A 13,457-nucleotide genomic window follows, 5' to 3' on the forward strand; every position below is an offset into this window, starting at 1 on the left:
AACCTCAGCTTGATCAATTAAGTTTTAGCCTTGGTTCACACTGATGCGGTGCAGAATTCGCAGCGTTTTCAGTGCGAATTACGCACCGCGTCACAATCGCATCCCGTTCATATGAACCAATGCGGATGTGTATGTTAACAACACCTCGACATTGGTCCACAAAATGCGGTGCGATGTGTAGAATCAGATCGCAAAGGTGCGAATACCTATGCGATCCAACTCTAGTGCGGACCAAAAAATGGTCCTGCACAGTTTTGGTGTGGGTGCGATGCGAATAGAGCCATGGCTCTAATCGCACTGCATACAAATCGCATGTGATTTGTACAGGAGTGCGGTGCGGTTCCTGTGCGAATCACATGGGATTTACTGCACTGCTGTAGTGTGAACCTAGGTTAAGCAATAAAACCTGGAAGCTGATTGGTTTCCATGCAGAAGTGCACAAGATTCTGAGTGAACCAGCTTTAGTAAATAAACCCCATGGTGCAGGGGCGGACTGACAACTCATGGGGCCCCTGGGCAATAGGGGATCATGGGGCCCCTGTGTCCTTGCCCAAACTCAAAAAAGCCTATGAAAAAGGTACCAGGGGCATCTCATGGGGCCCCCTACTGACCCCGAGTTTCCAAATGGTCAGTCCGCCCCTGCCATGGTGTCTCCATTCTGGATGAAGTAGCAAAGCAGAGACCTTTGGACAGCATAATTTTCAGTCTGGGGAGAGGGTAGCGTAAAGCTGCTTTCACACTGATCCATTTTTCTTCTGCTTTTTCCTTAAAAAAAAATCAGAAGGAAAACGTGTTGCCATGTAATCCTATGGAACTCATACTGATCCCTTGTGGGCCAGCTGCATTTTTTAAAATCCTGCTTGCTGCATTTTTGGTGCAGTAAAAAAAACTGCACCAAAATCGCACCTCCCCATCGAAGTCAATAGAAAATTAGTCAAAACCGCACCTACATTGTATTTTTGGTGTAGTTTTGAGTCACATGTCCTGTAAAAAAAAAAAAGCACCACAAATGTGGTAAAAACGCATATGCATTTTTGCAGCACTTTTGCTACAAATCAGTGTGAAATACTATATAAACCATTACAGCAACAGTTTTTTCCTTTTAGGATAAAGGTTTATACATAAATGAATAAAAGCTGATCATTGTAAGCACCCCTGTCAGTGTTAAATGGTTTGTCTCAAACATCTAACTGCTACTTTTCTGGACATATTGGTCTGTTAAAGGAAGTTGAAAAATAACAGACTTACTGGTGGAATTTCCAGGTGAAAATAATAATAATAAAAAAAAAACCTTAAAAAATAAATCTAATGCAACTGCCACATTTAGGGCTAATTCACAGCCGAACGCAGTGCCAGAAAAGCGCATTCTGTGTGTGTTTCCCGAACTGCATTCAAAACACACTGTCTTTGGGATCTGCTGCAGGGGCCGATACATTGTTAACAGCACCCCAAACACAGACTGCAAATGCAGTGCTTGTAGACACCAGATCACATGGAAAACAAAAACAGGACGGAAAAAGTGCCAAGGATCCTTATGTCTCCTGTTTTTGTTTTCACAGAAGCCAGTCCCCCAAATCTATTCAGAAGACGGCAGCCTAATGTAGCCAGTTCATTTTATTTGCCTAGGGTCCTGCTACACCTCTGGGATTTAACACACCATAAGGCTAGATTCACTCCTATGCAGTTTGTATTTGATCCGTTTCTGCAGTGCGTTTTGTGCTTTTGCACATGCGTTTTTGCTGCGTTATTGATGCGTTTTGTAATTTTTTTCTTGTTGCTAGGCGGATTAAAACGCAAAACACATCACATGCTTTCCTGCAGCGTCTCCATTGAAGTCTATAGAACCAAAAATGCAAAGTTTTGCATGTAAAAAAGTCCCTGACCCTTTCCAAAAAACGCACCAGGTAAAAACACGAAGATATCAATGTGTCCCATTGGAAATCAGGTTAAATGGACTACGCTGCAGAAAACGCATAGGTGTGAACCTAGACTAAGTGTTTGTATATTACTGCTGTGATGTCTTTTTATGATACAATTTTTTTAATCTAACGAGCCAGGTTACTTAGTAGCCAATCTTTGGCTAGTATCTAACCCTTTTTTTCCTCCTTTCATGATCTGTTTTGGATACGTGCGCCACGGGCAATTTTTTTATCTGATCACAGTAGTATCATGCGATTTGATGCGGCACATTTTTCAAAACTGGTACATGCATTTATGCGTTCTGGTGTGATTTACACTGCAGGGGGGCGCACAGGGATTGCACAGGAACATGGACTGCATTCTGTTTGATTCCGGTGTAAAACTATAATCAAAATAAAAAATGACATATATGAGACAGTTTGTCACTAGCATTAACACAGCAGTCTTTGTTTTTCTTAGTCTCCTCTGTAACATTCTTTATTACCTGGTGATCTGGCCAGTATGTCTAGTATTTTTCAGCTTTTATTAAGAGCACATTTACACTAGTGGTTGATGGGCGGGAAAACCCCGTGGTGGAGCCTCATTTTTACTGCCCCTCAACTTCTCTCCCTTTAGCTGCAGATGCAGCAGCCAATGATGTACACATGATGTGGTCGGAATGCTTTACTTCATCGCCACAGCAGAAATTATACTCCCTGTCATTTTTGGCGGGTGTAGCACCTACTCATCAGATCATCCCCCACAGTTATTATCTTTTGTATTGCTTGACCCGCTCCCTTAAATTGTAAGCTCTGACAAGTATGGCCCTCTGATTCCATCCGTATTAAAGCAGAGTTCCACTCACCTTGTAAAAAAATAAAAGTCAGCAGCTACAAAAACTGTAGCTGCTGACTTTTAAAAAATAGACACTCACCTGTCCCTTAGTCCCAGTGTCCTCCCCCCAGCCTGTTTCACCGGCTGTCCAGTGTTCCCAGTGTTGGCATCTTCAGTGTGGGCACCCAGCTGTGACAGCTTGCTGATTCACAGCCAGGCACCCACTGTGCATGCACGAGAAGCGCTGTGCTTTCTGAATGGGCCCATAGTCTTCTGGGACCTGTCACATGTCTCAGAAGACCATAGGGAGGGAGGGGGAGGAGGACAACTTCCACTTCCGATCGCCTAGGCGATCGTAATGGAAGTGGGAGTGGGTACCTGTCAATTTGGGGTACCCACTAACCAAAGGTGCCAATCCTTAATGGGGAGTGGGGGACCTGTCTTTAAAGCAGAACTTCCCCTTTTGGGTGGAGCTCCGCTTTAAATTGTTATGCAATACTGTTTGCCCTCATGTAGTAAAGCACTGTGCAAACTGTTGGCACTATATAAATCCTGTATCACAATCATTTCAAAAGTCATTTGGAAAGTGGAAGAAAAGCCTAACTACTTTATAACTATTCGTATTAATGTTCCTTCCCCCCTCCTTCTACCTATCATGCACACCCTGTAAAAAAAAAAAAGATATGCATACTTACTTCTTTTTAGCACGTGATCTTGCAGCTCCAGCTCAGCTATGTCAACTGCTGCAAGGGAGAGAAGGGAGCACCAACTTGTTGGAACTGCAGGATCATGTGACTGGGCTGAATTTAAAAAAAAGTTAACAATACAGATCTTTTTTATACAGATTATGAAGGATAGGTGTTGGGGTGGGGCATTTTTCGAATAGTTAATATTCGAATAGTTATTATTCGAATAGTTAAGGGTTAGTTTACCTTTACCAAAAACTGCCTATGCAGATAAAGGATGTCTGTAGATAAAAAAAACAAACTGTGCAGCTTTGACCAAAGTTGAATAATGTCCTTAGTGTTAGTGTAGTTGTAAGGCCTAGCTATTACTGTTCGCCTACTGCTCTTGAATGCTGAGCTCAGAGCTACTTTAACAGGGGAGAGAAACAGCATGTGAGTGGGTTTGAATCAGAGAAAAAGCTTGCTCTTTCAAGAACAGGGCTGTGGATAAGGGGGTACCACCAGTCCTCCTGTACGGGGGCCGAGGCCAGCTGGGGGGCCCAGGCAGCTGGGTGAATCGGATGTGGGCAGGGAGGGTGAAGGGTGCGGCAGTGGGGCTATTACTGGAACCGATCCCCTGTATAGCTCTCTCTGCAGCAGCTGGAAGCTGGCTTCTCCTCCTCTCCCTCCCACTGGTATTTAGTTGTTGCAGAGAGAGCTATACAGGGGCTATGGTTCCAGAAAAAGCCCACCACACCCAAAACCCACCCTGTACACCATATGTTCCTCCCTGCTGCCCAGGCCCCCCTGTGTGCCCCCACCTCCGCAGTGCTGCCTGCTTTCCTCTTCCTCCCACCAGTAGCTGCAAGCACACAATAGGAACCTTCAGGATGGAGAGTGGGAGAAGGGTCCACTAAATATGTCACATTTACCAGCCCCTTTCTCTCCTGAATGAACACAATGAGTGATGGTACTGATCACTCACTGTGTTAATTTATAACTAAAGCATGGTAAACTGTGTATTTGGGGGGGGGGGGCCTGTCCGGTTGTCTCTATGAGGCCCCGTGGTTTCTAACAGCAGCCCTGTTCAGGAGGCAGTGTTTTTTGTTGAAGTTTATATGAGCTGAAATTCGTTTTTATAGTTTTGCACTTTGTTGCATTTTAGAGGCTAGGTTCACACTGAAGTGGTGCAAGTTTCTTCAGTTTTCCAGTGTGAATCAAGGAACACCTCCGATGCAAATAAGATGCGATTTAGTTAGGATATCAATGCATTTTGTATGCGATTTCCATACAGTTGCAATTTTGTCTTTATGCCATAGCAATCTCTCTATACAGCTGACACTTGGAATTGCATTACAACTGATTAAAACGCACTGAAACAGCATTGCATTTTAACAGATAAGTGTTTTCCATTCAACTCTATTGAGCTCAAATTGGGATCGCACAACTCCAAACACGCACACGACCCTTTTTCAAAATGCACTATATAGATGTGAATGCTCTCCATAGGAAAACATTTAATTTACCATGTCTTGCGAATCAGAGTGGTCTAAACCGCATCCAAAACCGCAGCAGTGTGAACCAGGGCAACTTCAATGACAAAGTGCAGGTCAGTGAAGCATTACAGCTATTTGGATTATTCTCACATATGCGCCATTTACCTCTGATTTCCTGAGGTCTTGTTGGTTTGGTGACTCGCTATTTAACCACTTGACCTCTGGAAGGTTTTACTCCCTTCATGACCAGGGCATTTTTTTGCTATTCAGCACTGTGCTACTTTAACTGGCAATTGCTTGGTTATGCAAAACTGTACACAAAAATTACATTTTTTTTTTATTTCTTTTGGTGGTATTGATCACCATAGGGTTTTTAATTTTTTATTATATAAACAAAAAAAGAACTGAAAATTCTAAAAACAAATTCTACTTTCTTGTATAAAACAGATCCAATTAAAAGAAAATCGTAATAAGTCTATAATAATTAGTTTTTGTGAAAGTTATAGCATCCACAAACTATGGTATATAGATTTGAAAATTGAGCATGGTATATATACTGGAATTTATGCAGCTATAGATGCCATACTGGATACTAGATGCTAATACTGTCGCAGGCAATCTGGCGCTAACAGGCACTGGCTGGGAGGTACACTATCTGAATAACAGACACTGACATCAATAGTGACACTAATACCGATATCAGATGTACTAATGACACTGGCTGGAAGGGGTTAACATCTATGGGCGATCAAGGGGTGAACTGTGTGCCTAACAAGTGTAAAGTGTGCTGCTTCTACTCACAGAGTAGCTTAGCAAATCCAAGTGAGCCTGTCCAGTGAGAGAGAGTCGGGTGGAAGCAGGAGAGAGGAAGATGTGAGGCTCTAAAGAAGGAGGCTGCGAGGAGGTCCAGTGGGATGGGGCCTACCTGCAGGCCTGGAGCTGGAAAGGGAGAGAGCTTGGAACTCACTGGTTCCTTGACAGAGGACCACCTGTATGGGAAGGAAGGAGCAGCCCAGCTGATAGGCCTGGTAGCAACAGTCAACACACAAGCAGCACAGGAGAGGATCTAAATGAGTACACCTGTAGTCCCCGGGCGGATAGGAGAAGGAACACTCTGGTGGGAAACCAGGTTAGCCCCCTACTTGTGACTATTCACCCCTTTAAAGGGACAGGAGCTGGATCCCCTGCTCAGGGATACCTCCAGATTGTTGGGTGAAGAGGAAAGGTTCATCTGGGTTGGTACACTAAGGAGACACTGGCTAGCTCTCCAACAAAGACTGTGCTGCAAAGAAGGCTTATAGATAATTCAAGGAAGTTGTCCTCAGTTTATCAGTACCCTTGAGCATCCTGTACACCCCTAACCCTATCCCAGTTCAAATCCCCTAAATAAAACAACAAAACAAAAGCCTAAGGACTGATTTCTGACTCTGGATGCAAGTTTTTGTGAGTATGTGTGATGCCTGGCTTTGCAGGACTATAGGGGGACCCATATCTTTTAGCGACTTCTAAGGGGTTAGTGCTGCATGCATATTGTTTTGCAAGTTGCTGGCACTTTATTAAGCCGGCCATACATGGGTCGAATTCCAAAAGAATTTTCTTTAGAAAATCTTTTCTAAGAATTTTCGTTCTAATTTCATACCATTAGTGGGTCATAGAAACGGACGATTTTCGAGCGACCATTGAATCTGAGTGATCGGGCATGTTGGAAATTTTTTTGAAAAATGAACGAATTTTGAATCAATGATGGGAGAATCATGCGGGAAATATAAATGAAAATGAAATGAACTGTGACCTGGAAAGAAAAGAAAATTCTTGCCCACGAAATGTCCTTTCTGTAACAACACAAGGTGAAACTGAAGACTTGGTTGGCCGAATTTCGAAATCAATGGTGGCACCAACGGGTTATAAAATGCATGAAAATTCTGATTTTCTAAAGAAAATTCTTTCAGAATTCGACCCATGTATGGCCTGCATTAGTCTGTTACATGTCTTTCTTTCAGATTCAGCACGGACATATCACGGATAACAATGAAGTCATTTTGGACTCCTCCATGGGGCTTTTACTTGGTTAGAAAATTTAAAGTATAGGCAAAGCCAAAACTTTTTTTTTTCGGTTTTGGATTGGAGATGGATTAGAACTACTGTTACTGTAGGTGTTTTTTTTATTGCTGTCTGTGCCCCCATTAGGGAGATTCACCCTCTCTATTTGTCCTATTTACCATTATCAATGAAAGTGAAAGTAAAAGAAAAACTCATATGTTGGGTTAAAAAAGAGAGAAAAAAGAAACAATCCTCCTGCGCTGCTAAATGGCTGTAATCCCCACCAAGTGGCTGCAGACACCTAACTACATTCCAAATAGTGAAAGCGATAAATGAATAGCATAAATATCAAAATACAATATGGCGGGCGCTGTATATAGCAAAAACCAGCTAGCACAAGAGACAATGGCAAAAAAATCTCACAGTAACATATGTGTATAAAGTGCAGCACTAAATCATATTGTGAAACATCAAAGAGTTTACACATAATTGCAAACAAAACATAAACATCAGTGAAGCAATAATTAAATAAAGTCCATACGGTGAAAAAATAAGTGCTGGTGTAAATTACAAACAATGTGACATATTATAATCCATATATGTGCCAGTGATACTGCAAATTGCAAAACAGCAACTTATCCAGCTCCAATACAGTGTCAAGGGATCCAGTGAACACTCCACCACCACTATGCACTCACCAGAATGCTACTGGTATAGTAGCAATGATCGATGTGCATGTTCACAATCCTGGGCTGGAATGTCTGGAATACTGCCTGAAACATAACTATTTTTGGCATAATCAAGACTACTATTGGCAGATCAAGGGAATTGCGATGAGAGCATGGTTTGGCCAATCTTTTTATGTCCCTTTGGGAACAGGAAGCTATCTATAATAGCTTTAATTCCTTCGGAGGGTTATTTAAACGCTACATTGATGATGTGATCATAGTCTGGGAAGGAGAAAAAGCTGGACTGGAGGAATTTCTAAATCATCTCAATACAAATGTTAAGAACATTCATTTTTCATGGGTTGTTGATGAAACGAAGATCAATTCTCTGTATCTTGAGATCCTATTAAGAGATGGGGGTCTAAGGACAAATATGTACTTTAACCACTAGCCTGCAGGGCACTTATACCCCCTTCCTGCCCAGGCCAATTTCCAGCTCTCAGCACTGTTGCACTTTAAATGCCAATTGTGTGGTCATGAGACACTGTACCCATATGAATATTTTATAATTTTTTTTGTGACAGATAGCGCTTTATTTTGGTGGTATTTAATCACCTCTGGGTTTTTTATTTTTTCTTAAGCAAACCAAAAACCACTGAAAATTTTGAAAAAAAAAGTTTTTTCTTAGTTTTTGTTATAACATTTTGTAAATAAGTGATTTTTCTCCTTCAATGAGGTGCACTAATGAGGCTGCACTGATGGGCACTGATAGGCTGCACTGATTGACACTGATAGGTGGCACTGATGGGCACTGATGAGGAGGCACTGGTAGGTGACACTGATGGGCATTGACAGGCATCACTGATGGGCACGGAAAGGCAGCACTCATATATGGCACTGATAGGTGGCACTGATAGGCGGCACTGACTGGCACTGATAGGCGGCACTGATAGGCAGCACTGACGGGCACTGATAGGGGGCACTGATGCACACTGATAGGCGGCACTGACTGGCACTGATAGGCGGCACTGACTGGCACTGATAGGTGGCAGTGATTGGCAGCACTGATAGATGGCACTGACTGGCATTGATAGGTGGCACTGACTGGCACTGATGGATGACACTGAAAGGCAGCTCAGATGGGCACTGATATGTGGCATTGATGTGGCACTGATGGGCACTGAAATGTGACACTGATGTGGCACTGATGGGCACTGGCAGGTGCATTGATGAGCACTGAGAGCTGGCACTGATGGACACTGACAGGTGGCACTGCTGGGGCCACATAGATCATCAGGGCACACGGATCATCAGTGCTCTGATGATCTGTGTACATGTCCCCTCCGAGGAATGCCAATTACCGGCTCTCCTCTCCTCACGAGCTGTCAGCGTGACAGCTCGTGGGGAGAGAAATGCCGATAACCGGCATTTCCCTGTTTACATGTGATCAGCTGTGATTGGACACAGCTGATCACATGACCAAGACGACATCTTCGGCTCTTTCCGTGGATCGGTGATCTGCTGTGTCCGAGGGACATAGCGCACCACCGATCGCCGCACTGCGCTCCCGGAGCTGCGCATGCGTGGTTATAATGGGAGGACGTCATATGATGTCCTCCCAGAGCGAGAGAACTGCCTTGCGTCCGTCATATTACTATATGGCGGGCGGGAGGCGGTTAAAACAGTGGACAGAAATGGTTACATTCCTTTTGACAGTTGCCACTATCTTCCATGGTTATTGAATATTCCGAAAGCACAATTTTTTCTGCTACGACGAAATTGCACCTATGAAGATGATTTCCAAAATCAAGCTAAATTAATAGGAGAACCCTTCATTAAGAAAGGTTATCAACCTAGTGCTATTGAGGAAGTAATACAAGATGGAGTGAAACTGGACCGAAAAAGTTTGATTGAAGATAGGAAGAAGGAAGATGGGCTGTGGGACAAAACACCCATTATTATGGATTTTAATGTACATCATAAGTTGAGAGAATCTTTAAAAGATATTGGCCATTACAGAGGGCGGCTAGACAATTAAAAGATGTTCTGCCAGCCCAACCTAAGTTTGCCTACAGGCGGGCCCCTAACTTAAGGGTCAAATTGGCAAAAAATGTGGTGGACCCCCCAAAGAAAAACAAACAGGTCACTTTTTTAAATAGGAATGTTTTTTTCCTGTGCAAACGGTGTTATGCCTGTGGCCGAAATGTTAGAAGGAATACTAATAATTTAAAATCAAGGACTTTATTACGTGTAGATCAGTGGGAGTGGTCTATGCTCTCCAATGCTCTTGTGGCTTTTACAATATATCAGGACAACGAAAAGACCACTATGGAAAAGACTGAGGGAACATGTCCAAAACATTAAAAAAGGTTATTCCAAACAGTCTTTCTAAGCATTTCACTACCTATCATGACAAGGATCCCTCTTTATCTGTTTGGGGGATTGAGAAGTTTCAACCCCATTGGAGAGGTAATAATAAGATTGTGAGTCAGGCTGAATCACAGTGGATTTATACTATAGAAACTTTGGCCCCCCAGGACTTAATATTGAGTTTGATATTAATTGTTTTATCAGCGATTTTTAATTATATATATTATGATCCGTATATCCATCCATTAGCTTGTCCCTCTTACTTTTTTATTTTTATTTTATATTTATTATGGTCATTCACTGTTTATTATTTATTTTTTTACTTATTTTTACTTATTTATTTTTATTCTTATTCACTTTCTTGTACATGACTGCTGTCCTTTTTTTATGGGTTTAACCCTCCTATACATGCAGCTACCCCCTGCAGCTGGTTTTACACTTTTATACATCCATTTTTAATCATTCCATCATTATACATCTCACAAATTGCTCAAGATATGTGTGTGTTTTTTCATATATTTTATGTGAATTAGCATTTTTGTTCTGTTCCATCGTAAGTATGTTGTTTTTTCAATTATTTTTATGTTTGGATGTTATTTGGGTCTAATTATGCCCCTTCTCTGTGTGGTATATGTACCACATCAGTCGGATCTGTCCTAGTATTTGTTTTTCATGTTTTGTTTCTTGCATAAGCGATTGCTCTGCTTAGCTCAGTCCTTCTGCTTGTACTTCAAGAAAATGTCCGCTGTCTTCCGCCCCATTGATGATTTGCAGCTGTGGGCTCTCTTTATATGAAGTCCTCTATCACCACCTTCCGAGCCCTGATGAAGTCACGTGACTTGTGACGTAACGCGTAGGATGGAAGTGTGATGACTCTTGGTACTCCCAACAACATACACCTTTCTGTAGTTTGTTGCAGTGCTTTTGCCTTTATGGGTCTGCGGACCCCAATTTTAAATGTGAGTAGTTATTCGGTGTATTTTTTACAATAAATCTTCTAACTTACTACACTATGGGAAGTTTTCTTGTTTAATCTTCCATGTGGGGATACTGGAGGTGAAAGAGATCTATGGCCATATCCTTATAAGGACATCTGAGTTACGCCTGTGAGTGCTTGCCATTTTTACCGGAGAGGAGTCCTTGTTTTGTTTACTACTGAGTTCAACTCTCATTGCGATCATCATTTGAGTGTTTTATATGCCTTTTGACCTCTGGCGGGTCGCAGTCCAAAGGTGAACGCGCACGCTAGCTGGTGGAGGATTGTCTGTTTGCAGTGACCACAGGATGTCTCACGGCTTGTGCTGAAGATTCACTGTGTCTGTTGTTCTTGGGACAATTACATGTATTCTGGGACTTATTTACTGTGTCATGCTTTGTTTATTTATTTATATATTTGTTGACCACACATTCACTGGTTTATCACTGATCCTTTGGTTACACTTTGTGGCTATGTGGATGGTTTATGTTAAGTAGTTCTGGCCACGTTTTTTTTACACCTGTTGCTGTTTTTTACATTTGTTGTTTTATTATTTTTCCATCTTCACACTTGAGGATGGGGTATATTTCATCTTATACACTTCATTACATTCATTATATGTGTATTGTTTATTTATATATTTATGCACTGAGTAGCGCAGCACCAATCCACTATTCATATGTTGTGTTGTTGCCAGAAAAGTAATATAGGTGAAATGTTCCCATGGGGACACTAGGTCTGTTGACTTGGGGGTCCCCAAGGAATTCCTTTAATTTGCAATGATTTTCTTTCACTTCCTGTTTGGTTATGGGACTGGAAGGGAAGATAAATCTCTGCAATGGGACACAGATGGTGAAACAAAATCTGTCAGAGGTTATAACTTTCAATTGCTTTATCCAAAATGAAAAAAAAGGTTTTGCCTATATTTCTTCTTTAATTTGCAAGAATTTCCTCTCGCTTCCTGTTTTGGCTATGGGACAGGAAGTGAAGGTAAATCTCGCCAATGGGAAAAAATTCTGACAGAGGTTATAACCCTCTCTTACTATCCAAAATGGAAAAAGTTTTGCCTCTAGACCTACTTTAAATGAGAAGTACAGCCAAAGCACTTTTGGCTGTACTTCTCTTGTGGATCACAGGAGTGCAGTTCATTCTGCACTCCTGTGACCTGTTTTCAGCTGACAGCGGGCTGAGGAAGGATTGTGACCATATGGTCGGGATCCACCCCAGAGTCTGGAGTAGCACCTAGCTCAGTCTCTCAGCGAGCTACTCCCTCCTCTCCACGACCCTGCACTCCAATGAGCATGGGGGGTGGGTACAAAGCAGACTGCGGTGACTAACAGTCACTACTCTCTGCTTACAGAGGTGATGAGAACTCAGTGATCAGCAGTCATGTGATCGCTGAGTTCTCACCCTTAGAGCCGGCAGGGGACAGATGCAGCATTGGAACGATGCTGCATCCACCTATGTGAGTATTATTTAAAGCAGTGGTCTCCAAACTGCGGCCCCGGGGCCAGATGTGGCCCTTTCCTAGCCTTTATCTGGCCCTTGGACACTATTTCTCCCACTGACACCAATGATGGGGCACTATTGCTCCATTGACATCAATGATGGGGCACTTTCCTTTCACTGACATCAAGGATGAAGCATTCCACCAACTGATACCAATCCTGATGCACTATTCTTCCCACTGATACCAATACTGGTGCACTATTCCTCCCACTGACACCAATGATGGGTCACTATTCATCCACTGACACCGATGGCGCACTATTCCTTTCACTGACATCAAGGATGAAGCATTCCACCCACTGATACCAATGCTGATGCACTATTCTTCCCATTGACACCAACGATGGGGCACTATTCCTCCACTGATGCCAATGATGGGGCCACTATTCCTTTCACTGGCATCAAGGATGAAGCATTCCACCCACTGCCACCAATAATTGGGCACTATTCCTTCCGCTAATACCAATGATGGGGTATTGTTTATCTTTTCTACTCACAATGTTCACAGCCCTACCCCTCAAAGTCTGGAGGACAATAAACTGGCTCTTTGTTTAGAAAGTTTGAAGACCCCTGACTTAAAGAAAAAATCTTTCCCTTACTTCCCTTTTAACATTTAAAACTAACAAACTCTCATTTGTTTTCTTTGTATATATCATGCAGTTCTATTTAACCACCTCCCGTCCGGCCTTTTATATATAAACGGCCGGGCAGTGGCAGTGCAGGGTCGGGTGGCCGTTTATAAACGGCCTCCCCGCACCCTGCTTGTGCGCGCTCCCTGGGAGCGCACAGCATCGCGATCCGGAGCCCGCTGTGTCCTCCGGATGAGGACACATCGTTGAACGGGACCTCTGTAGGAGGTCCCAATCATGTGATCACTGATTGGCCAATCAGGGATCACATGCAGAGTAGTAAGCAAGATGTCACTTGTGACATTGCTTACTACATGTGAAATCTGTGAATGATCACAAAGGTCACATGGTACAAAGCTATTCACAACAGC

Source organism: Staurois parvus, unplaced genomic scaffold, assembly GCF_062004578.1.
Source record: "Staurois parvus isolate SC_StPar_1 unplaced genomic scaffold, SC_StPar_1.0 ptg000011l, whole genome shotgun sequence".
In the NCBI taxonomy this organism is placed as follows: Eukaryota; Metazoa; Chordata; class Amphibia; order Anura; family Ranidae; genus Staurois; species Staurois parvus.